We start from the raw sequence: 22578 nt of genomic DNA on the forward strand, positions 1-22578 counted from the left end.
TAACCACACAGTTTAGTTTTATTTTTGGCTTGTTGGTTAAAGGCGGAGGAACAGAGCAAGAGGAGCCCAGACCTGGTCCGCTCGAATTTCTCAACCCCAAGATCGTGGATTTGGACTTCTCCAACCCCAAATCTCCTCTCCTTACTTCAAAGTATGTGTTTCCCTTCCCATTTGGAATCTTTTGGGTTGATTTTTTATCTTCTCCTAGAGTTTTTAACTAGATTTTCTTCCCTTTTTCTAAATATTGGGTTTGGTTGCTTGGAAAGGTGTAGAAACCTTGTTTTTCTTGTTCCTTTAAGTTCCAACCTAATTGTGATCATGTTTAAACATGTAATACTGATGAGCACATTTATGTGTGAAATCTTAGGGCCATAAAGCATGCATTTTTATACTTGAAATGGAACTACTTGAGGTTTTTGTTTGTGTTTTCAAGTTTTAGGTGAACTCTTGTGAAAATAGAGCAAATGATGCTAAGGATCCATTTTTAAGCTATTTAGTGGTGTTTGGCAGTAGCCGGAAGCGCCCAAGAGTCAAGAAAATCAAGTTTGGATTGAGCACTGAAAGAATCACGCCAATTATTCAAATTTGAATGTGATTATAGTGGGCCCCTTAGCATAATTTTGAGGTATTAATAGTATGGATGCGTAGTCCATCCAGTCAGCTTCGTAATGGTTCAAACGGCACTTCATTCCGAGTTGAAACAAAGAAGTTACGATCGTTTCCGTAACGACGTGTGAAAATGGTCTACAGGGGTTTGTTTGTAATTATCAAAAATTGGTTGGGGACAAAGTAAAGTGGATGTTCGGATTTGAGGGGCTTTAGTATAATTATCAGAAGTTATCTTTTCTATTAGCCGAAAGATTCTATTTGGAAGGCTCTGGAGCAGTCCACCTTCAACTTAAGATATCTTGGGCTCCCGAACTCCAAATTAGTTGAAATTTGGGTCTATTTGGGTGATTTTTCGTAAGGAATACAACAGTGAGGCCTATATAAGCATCCGATGCTCCACATTTTTTGAAGAATAGATTTGACATTTCATTAATTGTGAGTGAAATCCTTGTCATCCTCATCACACTCTCTCTCCTCCAACTTTCCAAGGGCATTTTTGGAATTCTACTTTGGATAGATTTTTTTTGAAAAATATTCTCTCATCCATGGAAGGTTGAAAAGTCAAAGATGCCTTGATCTCATTGCTTGGAGAAGACACTTACAAGGAAAATGAAGCACAAGTTAGAAGTAGAAAGTTACTTTTTGATAAATAGAAGGTTTATGTAGCTAGGATTTTTATCTCTCTTAGTTTCTATTTTTTTCCTTTTTCTTAGGATTCAAGGCATTGTAAAGGAGGAAGGAGAAGAGAATATCCTCTTTTCTTAGGGAATATTTCTCCTACCACTTCCCTCTTCTCTCTTCTCCTCTCTTTCCCCTATAAATACCCCTACCCTCTCCTTTGTAATATTGTTCAATTAATTAGTAAAATTTCTTCTTTTCTTCTTCTGGTTTTTGGCTTTCTAAGTTCTAGTTTGATTTCATGCTTTCAATTCCATGGTTGTAATGCTTTTGATTCATGCTTTAATTTTATGTCTTTAATTGGGTTGTAATAATTTAATTCGAGTTTAGTTTCAAGCTTTCTAGTCTAGGCTTCTAAATTCTAGTGAGAAGATTTAGAAGATTTGAAAGAGGAAGCCATGGTAGGATTATTCAAGTGTTCAAGCTTCTTCAACTACATTCATACAAAGCCTAATTAGTTCATGCAATTCAACTTTGGTAGAAGGGAGTATCAATTTTTTATTTTTATTTTTGTGTTCTTCTTCTTCTTAACCTCTCAATTCTTCTAGTTCTAATTTCTACTTCTTATTCTCTACCTCTTTCTTCTTCTATTAGTTTTATTTTATTAGTATTTTCATCTCCATTAATCCCTCCATTCTATTAGGAATTTTCATTCTCCATTATTTTTATTTTTATTTTCATTCGCTATCTCTCTAATTCAATCATGCCTTTAGGACTTTTATTTTTTATTCACTATTATTATCATGCATTGTGGTAGGATTTTAATTTAATTACTTTTGTTTTATTCTTTTTCAGATTTGGTAGCGCCATTTCAAGTGTGATATCAACTTCAATCCGGTTCAAGCTTTAATTAGTTAGTTCTATTTCTTTGATTTTTAGTTTTTGATTGTGTGGTTGTGGCAATTTAATTCCTCCAATTTCGTCAATCCGCGTTAGCTGCATAATAGGTTAGATGGATGTGTGTTAGGACGTAGATGCTTGTGAGTTAAGATCCGTTAGTTTAATTGCCATTAGTTTAATTCAATAATTTAATTAATTTGATTTACTTTGCATTGTTTTAAAGTGAGTAAAATAAGGTGGCATATATCTCCTTAAGTGCGACCCCTTGCTACGATTGATCCGTATGCTTGCGGTTATTATTTTGTGCAAATAAATTTTTGGCGCCGTTGTCGGGGAGATTATTGACCACTTTATTTTTCTAATTTTTAAGTAGTTCGAAGTGTTTTAGTTTCTTCTCTTCTCTTTTTTTTTTCTGAAAAAAAAAAAATCAGTTTTTGAAAACCTCATCTTGTCTCTCTTCTGTTTCAAAGATTGTGCGCCCAATCTAAAGTCCTTATGCCTAAAGCCTACCTCTTTTAGTGTCCCTCATAGGATTAAGTTACCTATGACGCTGCATCTTGACTTGGTTGAGTGGAATGGCATATGACTTATCTTTGGAGGTGATCAACTTTGATAACAGGAAAGCGACATAGTGAGTGCTCTTGGAAACAGAAACGTATAGTGGTCCTCCACTCTACATCAGAATCCACTTGGAATCGCCCGTAGGTGGCTATTGAAGTCTATACGGGTTCCCTTGCTGTCAACCTATATGGTAACCTTACAGCTTTGGAACCACTATTTCGATTCTTGAGGGACAGATGCACTATCTACCTTGGACTCCCTCTTGTTTCTGGTGATTTTTTCTAGTCTTTTATTTTTCTTTAATTTTTCTAAAGGAGACTTCATATCTGTTTAGGTGGCTCAATCATGGACCCGTGATTCATCTAACCGTCTTATTAGACTACCATCTTCTCCACCACCTTTGCTTTGACCATGGGTGAACCCAAGACTCTTATGGATAGGTTTTACCCTACCAGGGCTACACAGCCTTCTTGCATTAGTCTGCCTATTGTTACAGAGAACAATTATGAACTCAAGACCAACTTCAGTAGCATGCTACCCCACTTCCATGGGATGGCCAATAAAGATGCATATCTCTTCCTTAGGGAATTTGAGGAGGTTTATGTTCTAATTAAGATTCAAAATTTAATTGATGATGCAGTTAGGCTTCGGTTTATACCCTTTGTCCTGAAGGACCAAGCTAAGAAGTAGCTTTATGGACTGCCGACTAATTCCATTACTACATGGGATTAATTCCATTACTACATGGGATCAGTTTACCATTGTCTTCTTGAGAAAATTTTTCCCTCTTCATAAGACCAATAAACTCAAGAGTAACATACTCCAATTCAGGCAGAAACCACATGAGTCATTCTCTAGATTCATAGAGAGATTCAAGGACCTCCTGTTAGAATGCCCTCACCATGGTATTGACTTGTGGCAAATCTGCCAAATTATTTGTGAGGGCATAGACTTTCAGACGAAGCAGCTTTTAGAATCTATGTGTCCTACAGGCTTCACCTTTTTTCTGATGAGAATGATGCCTGGACATTCTTGACCAACTTGGCTGATAAGACTAGGGAGTGTGAATCCTCCCAAGAGGCTAAAAGGACCACTAAGGGTCACATCATTGATGGTGTACCAGCCAAGGAAGCCAAACTAGACAGCCTCATCAAAAGGTTAGAGTCCATTGTCCTTAAAGAGCCTATGCCGGTTAACCAGGTCAACCATGTGTCAATGTGCAGTTGGTGCCACAACCCTGGACATCTTTTGGAGAAATGCCCCTACGCCTTTTTGGGTAATTCCAACACTGAAAATATAAGTGCCCTCTACCAAAACAATCCATATAGCAACACTTACAACCCAGAATGGAGAAATCACCTAATTTCTCCTGGAATCAAGGGAACCAAGCAGGCCTATCCAACTTTCAAAATCAAGGCCAGCTTGGCCTCCAAAGGCCCAACTTTGCACCACAGAGCCAAGGTATATCTCCTCACCCCTTCCCCCCTCATCCTCATTTAGGACCTTCTATTAATTCTGCTAGGCCTCCTCCCCTTGCACCCTATCAGCCACCCCCAGGGTTTATCAATACAGGAGAAGCAATAAGAATGAATGAGATGGAGAACAAGATAGCCCTTTTCATGACAGGCCACAATAATATTGAGAGACAGCTCACCCAGCTTGTCACCAGCATAAATGAGAGGGAAATAAGGAGGTTACCTAGCCAACCTGAGCTAAATCCTAGGCATCAGGTTCATACTCAGCAAGGTACCCAAGACCCTCCACTCAATGTTGTACAAAGCCAATAGCATCAAGGGTCCTCCAATCAGGTAAATGTAATATATGCTTTGCGGAGTAGCCGTGAGTATCAACAGGTTAGTACACTTCAATCTCTACCATCTTATACTCCTGTTGATTATCCCCCTTCTGATGAGGCCATTGAAGTGCCTATTGTTCCTGGTTCGTCTGATGAACCTGAAGTAATTCTAGATAATTTGGTTGAGGAAACCAAAGATGATTTTGTTGAGAAAGTGAATGAGACCACCTTTGAAAGAGTTTATATCCCACCTACCCCTTTCCCAAATAGGTTGGTTAGCAAGAAGTCTCCTTCTGTGGAGAAAATTTTGGATGTTTTTAGATAAGTTCAGGTGAATATTCGTCTTCTAGATGCTATAGTCCAGGTCCCCGCTTATGATAAAGTCCTCAAAGACTTATGCACCAAAAAATGAACCACCAATGTGCCCAAAAAGGCATTCTTGGCTACTAATATCAGTTCTCTTATCGCACAGCCGGTAGCTGCCAAGCATAAGGACCCTGGAAGCCCTACCATCTCTTGCACTATAGGTAACACCACCATTGATCATGCCTTATTGGACCTTAGTGCAAGTGTAAACCTGTTACCCTTTCATGTCTACCAACAGTTGGGATTGGGAGAGCTAAAACCGACTAGAATTACTCTTCAAATTACAAACAGGTCGGTAAAAGTTCCCAAGGGGATGGTTGAGAATGTCCTGCTAAAGGTTGGGGAATTTGTCTTTCCTATGGATTTTATTATCTTAGATACCCAACCTACTATAAATTTTAAAGACCAAATCCCAATTATTTTGGGTAGACCCTTCCTTGCTAGCAGTAATGCTTTAATCAATTACAGGAATGGTCTCATGAAACTATTTTTTGGTAATACTTTTATTGATTTTAATGTGTTTAGGTTGGACAAGCAGCTTGATATTGATGAAAAGGTACATATGCTTCAGGGATTTCCTGACGATGTCGATACTTTCTTTGAGATTGATTTTGATTTAGGATTTCAGGAATGTATGCAAGAATTGGAGGATGTTGATGATACCCCCTTATCTAAGGTCTGGAGCATCCAACCACCTTTGGAGCCCCTTGGACCCCTATCCACCTCCATTCCTAAACCCTCTATTATTGAGCCCCCCACATTAGAGTTAAAAGTATTACCCTCCAACCTCAAGCATGCCTTCCTAGGGCAAGATGACACTCTTCCTGTAATTATTGCTTCTGATTTGACTTCTGTTCAAGAAGAAGAGTTGATCAAGCTTCTACAAGAACATAAGGAAGCCATAGGTTGGACCATATTAGACCTCAAAGGTATTAGCCCCTCCATGGTTCAACATCATATCTGATGGAGAGTTCCAAACTTTCTAGGGAATCCTAAAGGAGGGCTAATCCTGTGATGAAAGAGGCAATCAAGAAAGAGATCCTAAAGTACTTGGATCATGGAATAATTTATCCTATTTTTGATAGCCAATGAGTAAGTCCTATGCAGGTTGTGCCAAAGAAAGGAGGATTCACTGTAGTTGAGAATGCTAATAATGAATTGATTCCAACCCATATCCAAACGGGATGGAGAGTGTGCATTGACTACAGGAAATTGAATGCGGCAACATGGAAGGACCACTTCCCCTTGCCTTTTATTGATCAGATGTTAGAGAGACTAGCTAGTCATGAATGCTATTGTTTTCTTGATGGATATGCAGCTTACAACCAAATCCCAATTGCTTTGGAGGACCAACATAAGACCACATTCACATGCCCTCATGGCACATTTGCTTACCGACGTATGCCTTTTGGGTTTTGCAATACCCCTGTTACATTCCAAAGGTGCATGATGAGTATCTTTTCTGATATGGTAGATCACTTCTTAGAGGTATTTATGGATGATTTTTCTATTCACGGCTCTATCTTTTTTAATTGCTTGCATCACCTTTCCTTGGTTCTCAAAAGATGCATAGAAAAGAACTTGGTCTTGAATTGGGAGAAGTGCCACTTTATGGTGAAGCAAGGCATTGTTCTTGGTCACATTGTGTCCAAGGATGGGATAAAGGTTGATAGATCTAAGGTGGACCTCATTGTTAATTTACCACCACCCAAGAGTGTGAAGAACATTAGATCTTTTTTGGGCCATGCAGGTTTTTATAGAAAATTCATCAAGGATTTTAGCCATATAGCTAGACCTCTCACTTCCCTTTTGGTAAAGGACTGCCCATTTGAATTTTCTCCTGAGTGGCATAAGAGTTTTGAGTAATTGAAAAGAGCATTGACCTTAGCCCCCATTATTCAAGCTCCAAATTGGGCAGTGTCATTTGAGCTTATGTGTGATACCTCTGATTTTGCTAAAGGGGCTGTTCTTGGGCAGAAAATCAATAAATTATCCCATATGATTTATTATGCAAGTAGGACTCTTGATGATGCACAGCTTAATTATACTATCACTGAGAAAGAATTTTTAGCTGTTGTGTTTGCATTAGAGAAGTTTAGGCCCTACTTGATTGGATCACATGTGATTGTTTATACTAACCATGCAGCTATCAAATATCTTGTGCAGAAAAAAGATGCTAAGGCTTGCCTCATTAGGTGGGTCCTTTTGTTATAGGAATTTGATCTTGAAATTAGGGATAAGAAAGGGTGTGAAAATTTGGTTGCAAACCATCTATCCCGGCTACCTAATTCTTTGACTGTTGATTCTCCAGTCAACGAGAACTTTCTGATGAGTATCTGATGGCAGTGTCTAGTGAACCTTGGTTTGCTGACATTGGTAATTATCTGGATACGGGTGTGACACCTGCACATTGGTCCACACAAGATAAGAATCGTTTCTTTTCACAGGTTAAATATTTCTTTTGGGATGATCCTTATCTTTTTAAGACTTGTCCGAATCAAGTAATTCGGAGATGTGTTCCTAATCATGAGCAACAATCTGTCTTATCTTTTTACCATGATCAGGCTTGTGGAGGCCACTTTGGGCCCAATAAGACAGCGGCCAAGGTTTTACAGTGTTGATTTTATTGGCCTACTCTTTTTAAAGACGCTTTTACTTATTGCAAGGCATGTCCCTCATGCCAATCTTTAGGACGTCTCACCAGGAGGAATATGATGCCCCTCAACCCAATTCTGGTGGTTGAGGTGTTTGATGTATGGGGCATAGATTTTATGGGGTCTTTCCCTAATTCTTTTGGTAACCTGTACATATTAATTGCTGTGGACTATGTATCCAAATGGATTGAGGTTGTTGCTTGTAAGACCAATGACCACAAGGTGATTGTGAAATTTCTGAAAGAGAACATCTTCTCCCATTTTGGTACTCCCCGTGCTATTATTAGCGATCGGGGCATGCACTTTTGTAACCGACCCTTTGCGGCCCTCATGAGGAAATATGGTATCATTCACAAGTTGGCCACACCCTCTCATCCCCAGACTAGTGGCTAGGTTGAGGTTTCAAATAGGCAGATAAAGCAAATTCTTGAGAAAACCATCAACCCAAACCACAAGGATTGGTCTAATCGGTTAGTAGATGCATTGTGGGCCCATAAGACAGCCTTCAAGACTGATCTTGGTCAATCTCCGTACCGTCTGGTGTATGGAAAGGCATGTCACTTACCTATTGAGCTTGAGCACAAGGCCTTTTGGGCTATTAAGAAGTTTAACGTTGACCTACCCACTGCAGGTGCCCCTAGGAAACTCCAACTATCTGAGTTGGAAGAGTTTAGGAATGAGGCATATGAGAATGCCAGGATTTATAAGGTAGAAACCAAGGCTTTCCATGATAGACACATTTTGAAAAAATCTTTTGAGGTAGGCCAGAAAGTTTTGTTGTACAATTCTCGTTTGCACATCTTTCCAAGTAAGTTGCGCTCAAGATGGGATGGCCCCTATATTTTTCAGACTGTCTATTCTCATGGGGCTGTTGAAGTCCTCAATCCAAGTGTAGGTGCTACATTTAAGGTAAATGGCCAACGTTTGAAGCCATACATTGAAATGTCTGTTCCAAGTGTGGAAGAGATCATGGATCTCCATGAGCCTCTTTACCTTGAAGACTGACTTCCTGGTATGTATCCCCTCCCTTGTCCTTATTCCTTCTTTTCTGCATGCATTGAGGACATTGCATGAATTAAGTTTGGGGGGGTGTGTTGGACTTAATTGGTGAATTTTGTGAATTTTGATTGTGACTGTAGTTTGATTTAGTGCATAAGTTTCTTTGATTATGAAGCGAGAGAGAGAGGGAATTAGGTGCCCTAGCATGCAAAATAATAAAAAAATCCCTTTTCAAGGATGGTAGTTGGTTTGTATCTGGTGAGAGGGATTGAGTTGGAAAATATGAGCGTTATTTCATTTGATGGCTAAATTCCTCTATGTGTTTTATGGACCCCTTTGATCTTTTGGCTAGTAGTTAAGACCAATTTGTTTGTGGCAAGGCAAGGCATAAAAGTGAAAGTGAAAGTGAAAAAAAGAAAAGAAAAAAAAAAAAGAGAAGAAAGTGGAATTCCTTGGGACTAGACAGGGCACTGTTGCCTCAAGAAGCAGGGTGACTTGTTCGAAATTCCTTGGAAGGAAACTAAAAAAAAAACTCTTGCATCAATGTCTGAATGTCTTATGGATATATGCAAAAAGCGAAGCTACCAAGTATTTGGGTGTCTGGTGTATGCTCCACCATGTCATTCGGAGAACAATAGTGGAGTAGAAATAGAGTTTGTGGTTGAGAAAGAAAAAAAAAAGAGTTTCTGCCTTAATGCCTAAAAAGGAAGTATGGTAAAAAATACTCAATGCGTAAGTCTTTGGTTCCATCGATGCTGTGAGTGATTTACCTGAAGGTGAGTAGTGTTCAGAAAATATGAGGAGATCCCTTGATCTTGATGCATGCTCGTTACTTGAATTGATGTGGGTGATAAAATTCAAGTGTGGGAGAATCTTTGACTCCTTGATCTTTAGTTGAGCACTTTTAGAGCTTCTGTGCACTATCTTACTTATGCCATGATTAAAATTTGCATCATTCTTTCTTATTAAATTTTGGGTGTATATTCATTGCAAACACCCACGAGACAAAACTCGTCCACTAGGGGTAACATAGGGGTTTAAAGGCTTGTTGCACATGCTAAGTGCAACCGTGATTCCTACGAAAGTGAGTTAGAATTTTTGCATTCTAGGTTAGTTTTTCTTTTTGTTTACTTGAGGACAAGTAACGTTCAAGTGTGGGGGAATCTGATGAGCACATTTATGTGTGAAATCTTAGGGCCATAAAGCATGCATTTTTATACTTAGAACGGAACTACTTGAGGTTTTTGTTTGTGTTTTAGGTTTTAGGCGAATTCTTGTGAAAATAGAGCAAATGATGCTAAGGATCCATTTTTAAGCTATTTAGTGGTGTTTGGCAGTAGCCGGAAGCGCCCAAGAGTCGAGAAAATCAAGTTTGGATTGAGCACTGAAAGAATCACGTCAATTATTCAAATTTGAATGTGATTACAGTGGGCCCCTTAGCATAATTTTGAGGTGTTAATAGCATGGATGCGTAGTCCATCGAGTCAGCTTCGCAACGGTTCAAACATCACTTCATTCCGAGTTGAAACGAAGAAGTTACGGCCGTTTCCGTAACGACGTGCAAAAATGGTCTACAGGGGTTTGTTTATAATTATCAAAAATCGGTTGGGGACAAAGTAAAGCACAAGTTCGGATTTGAGGGGCTTTAGTGCAATTATCAGAAGTTATCTTTTCTGTTAGCCGAAAGATTCCATTTGGAAGGCTCTGGAGCAGTCCAACTTCAACTTAAGATATCTTGGGCTCCCGAACTCCAAATTAGTTGAAATTTGGGTCTATTTGGGTGATTTTTCGTAAGGAATACAACAGTGAGGCCTATATAAGCATCCCATGCTCCACCTTTTTTGAATAATAGATTTGACATTTCATTAATTGTGAGTGGAATCCTAGTCATCCTCATCACACTCTCTCTCCTCCAACTTTCCAAGGGCATTTTTGAAATTTTACTTTTGATAAAATTTTTTTGAAAAATATTCTCTCATCCATAGAAGGTTGAAAAGTCAAAGATGCCTTGATCTCATTGCTTGGAGAAGACACTTACAAGGAAAATGAAGCACAAGTTAGAAGTAGAAAGTTACTTTTTGATAAATAGAAGGTTTATGTAGCTAGGATTTTTATCTCTCTTAGTTTCTATTTTTTTTCTTTTTCTTAGGATTCAAGGCATTGTAAAGGAGGAAGGAGAAGAGAATATTCTCTTTTCTTAGGGAATATTTCTCCTACCACTTCCATCTTCTCTCTTCTCCTCTCTTCCCCCTATAAATACCCCTACCCTCTCCTTTGTAATATTGTTCAATTAATTAGTAAAATTTCTTCTTTTCTTCTTCTAGTTTTTGACTTTCTAAGTTCTAGTTTGATTTCATGCTTTCAATTCCATGGTTGTAATGCTTTTGATTCATGCTTTAATTTATGTTTTCAATTGGGTTGTAATAATTTAATTCTAGTTTAGTTTCAAGCTTTCTAGTTTAGGCTTCTAAATTCTAGTGAGAAGATTTAGAAGACTTGGAAGAGGAAGTCATGGTAGGATTATTCAAGTGTTCAAGCTTCTTCAACTACATTCATACAAAGCCTAATTAGTTCATGCAATTCAACTTCGGTAGAAGAGAGTATCAATTTCTTATTTTTATTTTTGTGTTCTTCTTCTTCTTAACCTCTTAATTCTTCTAGTTCTAATTTCTACTTCTTATTCTCTACCTCTTTCTTCTTCTATTAGTTTTATTTTATTAGTATTTTCATCTCCATTAATCCCTCCATTCTATTAGGAATTTTCATTCTCCATTATTTTTATTTTTATTCTCATTCTCTATCTCTCTAATTCAGTCATGCTTTTAGGACTTTTATTTTTTATTCACTATTATTATCATGCATTGTGGTAGGATTTTAATTTAATTACTTTTGTTTTATTTTTTCGGATTTAGTAGCGCCATTTCAAGTGTGATATCAACTTCAATCCGGTTCAAGCTTCAATTAGTTAGTTCTATTTCTTTGATTTTTAGTTTTTGATTGTGTGGTGGTGACAATTTAATTCCTCCAATTTCGTCAATCCACATTAGTTGCATAATAGGTTAGATGGATGTGTGTTAGGACGTAGATGCTTGTGAGTTAGGATCCGTTAGTTTAATTGCCGTTAGTTTAATTCAATAATTTAATTAATTTGGTTTACTTTGCATTGCTTTAAAATGAGTAAAATAAGGTGGCGTATATCTCCTTGAGTTCGACCCGTAGCTACGATTGATCCGTACGCTTGCGGTTATTATTTTGTGCAAACAAATACCCATCGATTAGGGCTAGGGTTGGTTATACCCTTGCCAAAACTGAAAATATCCCACTGTTTTGGTGTTTTTGTCTTAGGATATGAAATGTATTGCTTATGCTCCCCACCTTATATGAGTTGGTTGTAAATTTTTGATGTACTATTACTTGTTTAGCACCCATGTTAATGTCTTTATGAAATTTTGAAGAAATTCCCAAATTTTGTCATTTGGGAAGGGATTAATTCTTAGTCTTGGGTATACACATTACTTTTCTTTTAATTTCCTTCACAAGCATGCGGTTTGCATTATTTGTTGTTTGATTTCCTTAGTATCATGTTAATCTCCATAGAGGTTGATTGGAATTTCTTCCTTAACTTGAGTTCAAGGGGACTATTATCCTACAATTTCCCTTTTTAATAACTTTATGGTTGTGAATCAATTACTACTGTATTTTAGTCTTAAGTCTCCTTATTTTGTTGACATTGGAGTGAGTACTCACTCACATTGTGCCCTTTGTTTTTGTTTGGTGTGTGTAGGCCATTTAAGGTGAAAGGATGGCCCCTAAAACTAGGGGAAGCAAGGCTTCTGCATCAGCAACAGCAGCACCGGCTCCAGCCCCAGCCCCAGCCTGCTTTGATGCAAACTTCTTTGTGTCAGCAGAGGCGGAGGATCTATATACTAGAAAGCTTCGCCGAAGAAAGATTGAAGTGGACAGAGATGTCATCGTGGAGGAGTTAGTGGCCTTTAAGGTGGGGCTAAGATTTGAGCACTTGGGGTGGTTTAACATGTTGGTCTTGCCCAGGTACTACTACCCCAAGCTGATCGGGCATTTCTACTCCAACATGGCAATAGTTCTAGAGGATGCAGGGAGACTGCGAATCAATTCTTTTTTGAAGGGGGTCAGAATTTCATTTAATGAGATCGAGTTGGGAGTCATCCTAGGGATTAGTTCTATGGGGAGAACCGGGTGTACCATTCACTTGGGAGGGACCCTTTGACATGCATGCCTAAGACGGAGTACTAGCATTTGCACAACACCATGACCAATGATAGGTTTGAATACCGGGTTAAAATGACTGCTTTCGGCAATTCTCAGTAGATTTTGACTATGATAGCCAAGTCCAATCTGGTGCCAATCAAGGGGCACAACACTGAGCCTTCCCTCATGTCTACTACTCTGGGGTACTGCCTGCACCAAGGTATCCAAGTAAGTCTACCCTACGTCATTGTCAAGCACATGGAGCAAGTTAAATTCAAGTCCAAAATAGAGAAGACTCTTTTAAACTCTCAAATTGTCCCTATTATTTGCTATGGTTCTCGAATTTCTCCCTAGCTAGTCTTCTTCCTAGGTTCTGCACACATTCCAATTATGCCTGTTACAAGCTTTTAATTTAGACCCTATTGTGTAGAGTAAATCGAGAGCCCTTGGTGGACCGTGTTTGGTGCAGAGCATCACGCTCTGATACCACCCTGTCACGCCCCTATCCCAAGCTTATGCCATAAGCACAGTCAAGAGGGTGATTAGGATGACACACATCACCCTAATTCTTACCCGGATCAACAACACAGTGTCCCAATGCATAGTCAACAACCAAGGACCCACCCAAATGATTACATTTGCGTAAAAGGAAATAAATATTCCATTACATGTCAGAGTTAATAAGAGTGGAAGCAATATTTAAATACAGTAGTTACAGTATGTTCAGCTGGCTAAGTGATACAATAATACTTAGAGTTGACCACCACGCTGACCATAACATAACTACTCAAAATATTAATAAGTTATTACAAGAAGTGTTTAGAATGGGCACAAAGCCCCAAAAGGAGGGGACAACACCCCAACAACATCAATGCCTATAAGTACAATCATCACAGGGGCAACTGTCGCCGTGTTCCTTTGACACGTACTCAGGCTCCTCTATGCCAATACCATCATACTCTGCCGACCAAACTTCTAAGCCAGCTAAGTACCCATCACCTGCATCAAAATCTAAAAAGTTGTGTACACAGGGGGTTAGCTCCACTGAGCCAGTGAGGGGAAAGGGGAGTGCACATACACACAATCACACATAGTCCATGATGCATGAAATGTTAAATATTTTTTTCACCTAACAAACAGTCTAAGTCATGGTATATGCTACTGTGATAATTTGGGAGACACTGAGGGTCACTTATCCTATCGCCCCAGTGAAACCTCAATTATCACAAGGGAGCCTACGCCAGTAGAAGCCACAGACCACCCAGTGGCAGACCCCGATAGCCGTTACTACCCCTGACCTAGCCTCTCCCACTTCCACAGACATCAGGTGCTTGGACTATCCAACACATAAACCCCTGTTGGCAAGGGTCGTAGCATAAGGGAGCATAAATTCCAGCCACAGATACACTACATGCAATTCCTATCGTCCTAAGAGGTATTCCGGGTGCATCAACATCCCATTCCATCTAGTACCCGGGTACCAACACGGCACGACGCATATAAACAAGGATGACAAGCAATGATTTTAATAATAATAATTTCGGTGTTCCGGCACCGGCATACCTGGCACCGTATGTCAACATAATAAGGTAAAGCAATATGTCTGCATTTCATCAATTCATATCCAGAATGGTTTTATATGCAAGGATGCAACATGGCAAGAATGAATGCAAGCATATAAACCATTGTGTAATCTATATAGTTGTATCTCTATATGTATATATCAAGCCCAAACATCACCCAAGCCCACTCACCATTCGTTTGCTTATCGTACGATGTGTCTGGTAAGGTTCGCTCTAGTGCATGTACTCCCGCATAAATTCCAAAGTCTAAGGATGCGTGAGAATAGTATTAGAAGGGTATAGGTGGATCCCACAAAGGGTCCCAACAATTTTTTTAAAGTTTGGGTCAAGACAGCAGGGGCGGATGCAGGAACGGAGGCAGCCAAGCGAGTCCGATCGTGGATCCGTCCAGGCCATACCCAGAAAATATAGGGAACGGACTCACGGGCGGATGTGGAACATGGATCAGCTCGTGCATCCGTCCAAACCCTGAGATTTTCCCGAGAGCGACCTAAGCTACGGGCAGATTCACTAAGTGGGTCCGCTCGTGGCTCCGCCCAGGTTAAACAACTAGGTTAGACTGAAAGGACTAACGGGCAGATACACGACAGTGAGTCCGATCGTTCGTCCGTCGCCATTCCTTTGAAAGCTGCGATGATCTCCACCTCCAACCCTTCATTCATGGACCCATAAAGGTCCTAGGGTTGGGGAAGTGAGTCCAAACCTTCGTTGGGGGGTCCAATACACATAGTCCATTGAAGAACTCAAAAGCTTTAAGAGATTGGATCCATCTCCAAGGTTCTTCCCAAACCTAAGCTAGGTTTCCAATGCTTGAACAACATCTAGGTTAAGAAATCCATGGAGGCATTAAGGGGAGGGAATACAGGTCTCAAACGGAGCATTCAATAGGGTTTAATGGGTTTCCAAGAGAACCTCCAAGCTTGGAATCGATCCCAAGGCGATCTCCAAACCCGGAAATGGAAAAGAGAGGAAGAAAGGTGAGGTCATTTACCTCAATGTTAGATTTATGGATGATTCTCCACCTCCAGAACCCCTCCAAGCTCTCCTCCACCAAAGCCTTCAATGCTCCAAGCCTCCAACGTTTTGGATAGGTGAATGGAGTAAATGAGACTTGAAGGCCAAGCCTTGGTCTTAAGACTAATCTCCCACTTAGAGCCTGTTTGGATTGGGCTTTAATAGCCAAAACCTATTTAAAAGTACACTAGGCCGATGGGTCCACCTATACGGTACACCCACAAGCCAAGGAGACCAAGGGTGAGGCCAAACCTTGTCTAGGTGTCTAGCTAGGATGTCAGGGGCACGGGTGTGGGTCCCACCCGAGAAAACACATAAAGTCCTTAAACAGCACGGGCGGACTAACAGGTGGATCCAGCCTTGGTGAGTCCACTCGTACGTCCGTTGCTTCTATAAAGGGCAGAACCCAAGAAAATTGGTCGGGCCTTGGCCCATACTTCGAGGCCAACAAGGGGAAGGTATACTAACATTCATAAAGGTAGCATCTTATCGTGATCCCGAATAGTTTCCCAATCGCGATGCTAAGCTCATCGCCAAAAGAGGCATCTAGGTGTGGGGACACGGGGAACGCCTTCTGGTACTCTTCACTCCATGGACTCATGCTCGGAGGATGATCGACGAAGTCACCATCGATAAATCTTCCCCACTATCGGTTAAGGAACCTCTTCTCCATAGGCAGGCCCGTGAACTGGTCAATGATCTTGTGGCTAGGTTTGACCACAAGTGAAAATGAGCACCAGCATATACGGCAGCAGAATCTACATGTCACAAGAGAGAAAAAGTATAATTAATAGTAAATCTGGGCGCGGATGTAACAGAATGGCTCTCCAATATTGTAATGGTGCCCAAGCCTAATGGCAAATGGCGGATGTGTATCGATTTCACTAATTTGAATAAAGCATGCCCTAAAGACTACTACCCTTTGCCTTGTATTGATTTACTAATAGATGCGACAACAAATGTTAAGTTTCATGGATGCCTCTTCTAGATATAATCATATTAGAATGTATAAACCGGATATCTTGAAGACTTCATTTCTGGAAGGGATACATACTGTTATACCCGTATGCCCTTTGGGTTGAAAAACGCAGGAGCCACCTATCAACAATTGGTGAACCACATCTTTAAGGGTCAAATAGGGTGCAATATGGAAGTCTATGTAGATGATATGCTAGTAAAATGTTTGAAGGCAGCCCATCATGTCACCGACCTAGGGGAGGCATTCCAAGTCTTGAGGAAAAGAAAAATGAAGTTGAACCCATCCAAGTGCGCCTTTGGGGTTACATCAGGGAAGTTCCTCAGTTTTATGGTCTCGAAAAGGGGAATAGAGGCTAATCCAGCTAAAATCAAGACTATACTAGAAATGCGCCCACCTGACAGAGTTAAGGACCTACAAGAATTGACAGGAAGAGTGGCGGGACTAGGGAGGTTTGTCTCGGCTTCTGGAGACCGATGCTTCCCTTTCTTTAAGGAGTTGAAAAACAGAACCTGGGAGAGACAGGTAAAAGGAACTAGGCTAACTTTTGAATGGACAAAAGAATGTCAAACAGCGTTCACAGAATTAAAAAAGTATTTGACCAACCCACCACTCTTGACTAAGCCGAAACCAGGGGACACTCTTCAGCTCTATTTAGCCATTACCGCGGTAGCAGTAAGCGCAGGATTAATCCGAGGAGATGGTCGGGTGCAAAGACCTATCTACTATGTTAGCAAGGAGCTCTTAGATGCAGAAACCAGATACAGCAATGTTGAGAAGTATGCTTATGCTCTGGTACTGGCCACATGAAAGCTAAGACCCTACTTTTAAGCCTATACTATAGAGGTAAGAACAAACCAACCTTTGAAGAAAATTCTAGCCAAACACGACCATTCTGTGTGACTGGTAGCATGGTCGGTAGAACTTGGAGAATTTGACATCTAGTATAAGCCCCGCACCGCCATCAAGGCTTGCCTTCATTGACTTCATCGTCGAATGTACTCTACCAGATGATGAGGTAACGCTAGAGGACAGTGCTAAGAAGTTAACAGAATCCTGGACTCTATATGTGGACGGTTCATCTAGCAACAACAGATGCAGCGCAGGCCTAATATTGACAAGTCCAGGGGGATTCTTGGTCCAGTATGCGATAAGATTTGAGTTTCAGACCACGAATAATGGAGCAGAGTATGAGGCCCTAATTGTTGGTTTGAATCTGGCAAAGAGTTTGATGATAAAGAACATCACCGTGCACAGTGATTCTCAGTTAATGGTTAACCAAGTGAATGGAGAATATGAAGCGAAGGAACCGTGCATGGCGTAATACCTAAGAAAGGTACGCAACCTAATTGATGGGTTTACTTGCTTTCAAATATTACAGGTACCCTGAGCATAGAATGCCTCTATAGATGCGCTCTCTAGGCTAGCCACCTTGGAGTTTCAAGACCTAGGCCAAATGGTGTACATAGACGTTATCGGCACACCAAGTATAGAAGAGACCGAGGACATACTACCCATTGAAGTTGAACCTTGCTGGATGGACCCCTTCATAGCCTATCTCCAAAGGGGCACACTCCCTTTAAATAAAGAAGAAGCCAAAAAGATAAGAATGAGAGCACCACGATACACAATGATTGGAGGAGTGTTGTAAAAGAAGGCCTATGCCATGCCATTTTTAAAATGCCTAAGGCCATTCGAAGTAGAATACGTTCTTAGGGAAATCCATACAGGCATTTGCAGACAACACTTGGGGGGCATAGCATTAGCTCACAAGGTCATCAGACAAGGGTACTTTTGGCCATATCTACAAAAGGAAGCAATGAGTTTTGTACGTAAATGAGTCAAATGCCAAACCTTCACACCGATCACGCGTCAACTGGCCACGGAGCTCACTTCCATCTCTAGTCCATTACCTTTCGTATAGTGGGAGATGGACATTCTAGGTCCATTCCCAAAGGCGTCAGGAGGTAGATAATTTATGGTAGTGGCAGTTGATTACTTCACCAAATGGGTGGAGACAGAGGCCTTAGCATTAATCTCAGCTGCGAAGGTATGGAGGCTCTTCCTCCATTCCGTCATATACAGATATGGCATTCCGAGAACACTTATTACGAATAATGGAAAGCAATTTGAGCAAAAGTTTAAGGGATTCAGTGATCAGTATGAAATTTAGCTCAAAACCTTAGTGGCACATCCCCAATCTAATGGCCTGGTAGAAGCCATGAACAAAATCTTACTGGATGGGATCAAAAATAAGTTGGAAATAGCCAAAGGATGTGGGCCGAGGAGCTGCCGAGCATTTTATGGGCATATCGAATAACCATAAGACTCACAACAGATGAAACGCCATTTATGTTGACATATGGAACCGAGGCAGTGATCCCTATGGAAATAACAGAAACCTCACTAAGGGTATAACTTTATGATCAAGAAGCAAATGCGGAAGAATTAAGAGCAAATTTGGACCTATTGGAGGAAATACGAGAAACTGCACATATAAGGAATGCCGTGCACCAACAACGGACATCATACCATTATAATGCAAAGGTGAAACCAAGAATGTTTCACCAAGGAGACCTTGTACTTCACAAAGTAGAAGCCTCTGATCCAAGAGCCATGGGAAAGCTAGCACCCAATTGGGAAGGACCATACAGAATCTCCAAACAAGTGGCGCCAGGAGTTTACCATTTGGAGACTTTAGAGGGAATACCCATACCACGATCTTGGAATTCATAAAATTTGAGAAAATTCTATCAATAAAGGTCAGCCCTCATTTGTTTTAAATCCTCGTTTGTTTTAAATCAACTTGGGATTGTTTCAAATGCTCGTATTACTACGATCAATAAAGGCATCAATATTTGTTCGTCATTTTTGGGGAGCAATGATTCATTTTTATAAGCAAATCTTACATCTTATTATTGATGATGCGTAAAATAATCTATGGTCATCCGACCATAATGGTGAGTTGCACCATAGTGGCATTCCATGAAAAATAATCCATGGTCATCTGACCATAATGGTGAGTTGCACCATAGTGGCGTTCCACAAAAAAGATCAATGGTCATCCGACCATAATGGTGAGTTGCACCATAGTAGCGTTTCCACAAAAATGATCCATGGTCATCAACCATAATGGTGAGTTGCACCATAGTGGCATTTTCACAAAAATGATCTATAGTCATCCGACCATAATGGTGAGTTGCACCTTAGTGGCGTTCAACAAAAAATAATCCATGGTCATCCGATCATAATGGTGAGTTGTACCATAGTGTCGTTCCATAAAAATAATCCATGGTCATCCGACTATAATGGTGAGTTGCACCATAGTGGCGTTTTAACAAAATGGATCCATGGTCATCCGACCATAATGGTGAGTTGCACCATAGTGGCGTTTCCACAAAAATGGTCCATGGTTATCTAACCATAATGGTGAGTTGCACCATAGTGGTATTCTATAAAAAATAATCCATGGTCATCCGACCATAATGGTGAGTTACACCATAGTGGCATTCCACAAAAATAATCCATGGTCATTCGACAATAATGGTGAGTTGCACCATACTGGCGTTTCCATAAAAGTGATCCATGGTCATCCGACCATAATGATGAGTTGCACAATAGTGGCGTTTCCATAAAAATGATCAATGGTCATCCGACCATAATAGTGAGTCGCACCATAGTGACGTTCCACAAAAATAATCAGTGATCCTCCGACCACAATTGCAAATTGCACCATAGTGGCGTTCCACAAAAATAATCAATGATCCTCCGACCATAATTGCAAATTGCACCATGGTGGCGCTTCAAAGTTAACAAGTGTGCCGACCATAAGCTGGAGGGTATCAATAGTATGGATGACATGATCAGCCACGCCTAGAAGTTATGACAAGAAGAAAAAAAGTAAAAGAAAAACAGAAGCGACAAGTCAAGTAGTAGAAAGTTCTTTATTGGAAAATACCTAGGTGTACAACAAATACATGATTATTTTACAAATAAGATGTACAAGATATAGAGCATGCTCGACTGCAGATGAAAGCTTCTCCTGTGCAATGGAAATGAAACAAGAGCGAGGTGTGCTTAACCCACAAGCACGTAGAGCGTCGACTTGACTCGCCAGAGAGCAGATCTGGGAGATGAGGGGAGCAGGGGTAAAAAAGCATGAGATAGGTGTAGCTATAACAAGAATGCCAGGCTAATTATGATCAACCCCAACATTTATGATGAAATACACCATGGCCCAAAGCGACCCTGAGAAGCCTTGGGGGACTGCTTCGCTAAATGGGAATCACCATACCAACATCTTTGAGCTCCTCTGAAGATAGAATGAATCCCATGGGTGGCCTCCTACCCCTGCCAGAGACGAGGAGGTTGAAGATGACAAGGAAGACACCGGTTTAGGTCCTCCAACAAACTGCTTGTGCAAAATCTCCCATCCTCGGACTCTAAGGACGTTAGGGAAGGCAGGAAACAGCCCCCTCAACAACTGCAGTTCATGACTGATATGAAGGCTCGGTTCTAATTTGCACACTAGGCACAAGTCATGCCAATGAATCCTGCGGCATCGGCTGCACTGTCTGCGATTGACACCCCTAACCGGGGAGTTTGATCCTATAACTGCAACAAGAGGGGGCATATATCTAGAGATTGCATCTATCGTAGGCGTGGGCCCAAATATGTGCCGTATATTCAGGCCATTGTTCACATGCAGCCATAGCCGGGTAGTGGACCACTCGGGGGTGTAATCCCCATGACCACTGAGGATGGAGGATCGTCTTCAGGCATTGTGGCAGGTACCTTACCTAGACTTCTAATGCATGGGCATGCATTTTTCTTAGTATCTTGCATGTCATCCATTGATTTCCCTATGTGATGACTACTTTGAGGATACACCTATCGCCTACACATGCATTGTTGATCCAAAGTTTAGGACTCCATTTAGTTGCCTTCCGCCGTTAGTAAGATTTGTCTGTCTGCGTTATCTCATCATCAGTGAGGAGACTCTCCGAAGACCTTGTCGTATAGATTTATTTTAGTGTGGGAATTTTTCCTTATAACGTTCGACCTCCGTTGTTGTCTTGGGTTTTGCTTGAGAGCCATCGGGTGATTCTGTAGAGTGGTCCCGAGCATCCTTGGGTGAGCCTCTAGCCCCACGTACCTCTCAGGAGTGCCATTCTAGAGACTCATAGCTATCATGCCAGGAGTACCAAGAGTAGCTCCATGTACCCTTGGGTGACCCTACGACCCCACGAGTCTCACGAGATAACTATTCTTGAAACTTGTTGGCAACCCTACCAGAAATGTTTGAATTAACTTGGTAAATGGACCTAGACCATGGACCGTGTCGTGTAACAAGTCTTAGTTTTGAACCTGAATTCTGAGGGTTGGTGAAAGACTATTAGGCATGTAATTGAATCCCGGTACGATTGTGCACCCACAACTATTGATTAGTTAAAAAGGGCAATTCAGGTCGGATGCAAGGAAGTATGAATTATACCAAGTAAATTGAGAGGAATATTAGATCTTGACATTAAAGTTGAGGAGAAGCTTATATCAAGTGTGGTTATAGCCTAAAACAGCCGGGAATAGGATGCAACTGAAACTGAAGGATTTGAAAAAACTTTGCTCAACCAGGTATGAGTGGAGTAATGGGTCACCAAATGTCCCCTCCATTTTGGGTGCAAACAGTAAGGATTCCATCAATATTCTAATTCATTCTAAAGTTGAGTCGAGTAGTGGAAAACCGGATGTGGCAGTTATTGTAGTAGTGTCATGTAAACTAAATGTAAAGTGAACTCGTGATGTGGCCCAAAACTAGAGGAGTGTTGTACTGGGGGAGGTATACTATTGGGTTTGGATCTTTTAAAATTTTGAGTAGTATAAATTTTGGGTTCGACATTCTGAGGCCCTTGTCACACTGAACTTCGGGCTAAATCAAACTTGAATTTGTTGCGGGCCTCATGCATAAGTAGATCGAGACATTTCAGCCCAAACTGAGAAACTAAGCTAATTTTGGTGTAAGAATCCCCACCTATTCGGAGCTTTACAAATGCCAAATTTTAGGGGCAAAATTTCTTATAAGGTGTGGGGAATGTTACACCCGCACCCAAAATTCTGGGCTAATTTGAACTTTCATAGTGGCTGTTACCTTGGTGACTATTGACACCAGTGATTCGTGAGATATTATAATCATGAGGACAATTGGAAGTAATGACAACTCCTCATGTACGTGCTGTGGTGTGAAGAAGACCGTATGGAATACCCGAAGCCCCTTTCGGA

At 40.8% G+C, this 22578-nt stretch overlaps 1 non-coding gene across 1 annotated transcript; it reads right to left on the reverse strand.

Moving 5' to 3' along the window:
• Positions 1 to 3490: 3490 nt before the first annotated feature.
• LOC122657198 lies at positions 3491 to 3597 on the reverse strand. The gene has a single exon (XR_006332266.1). It is a non-coding gene; the product is annotated as a small nucleolar RNA R71 (small nucleolar RNA).
• Positions 3598 to 22578: the final 18981 nt, after the last annotated feature.

This window comes from Telopea speciosissima, chromosome 3 (genome assembly GCF_018873765.1).
Source record: "Telopea speciosissima isolate NSW1024214 ecotype Mountain lineage chromosome 3, Tspe_v1, whole genome shotgun sequence".
Classification (NCBI taxonomy): Eukaryota; Viridiplantae; Streptophyta; class Magnoliopsida; order Proteales; family Proteaceae; genus Telopea; species Telopea speciosissima.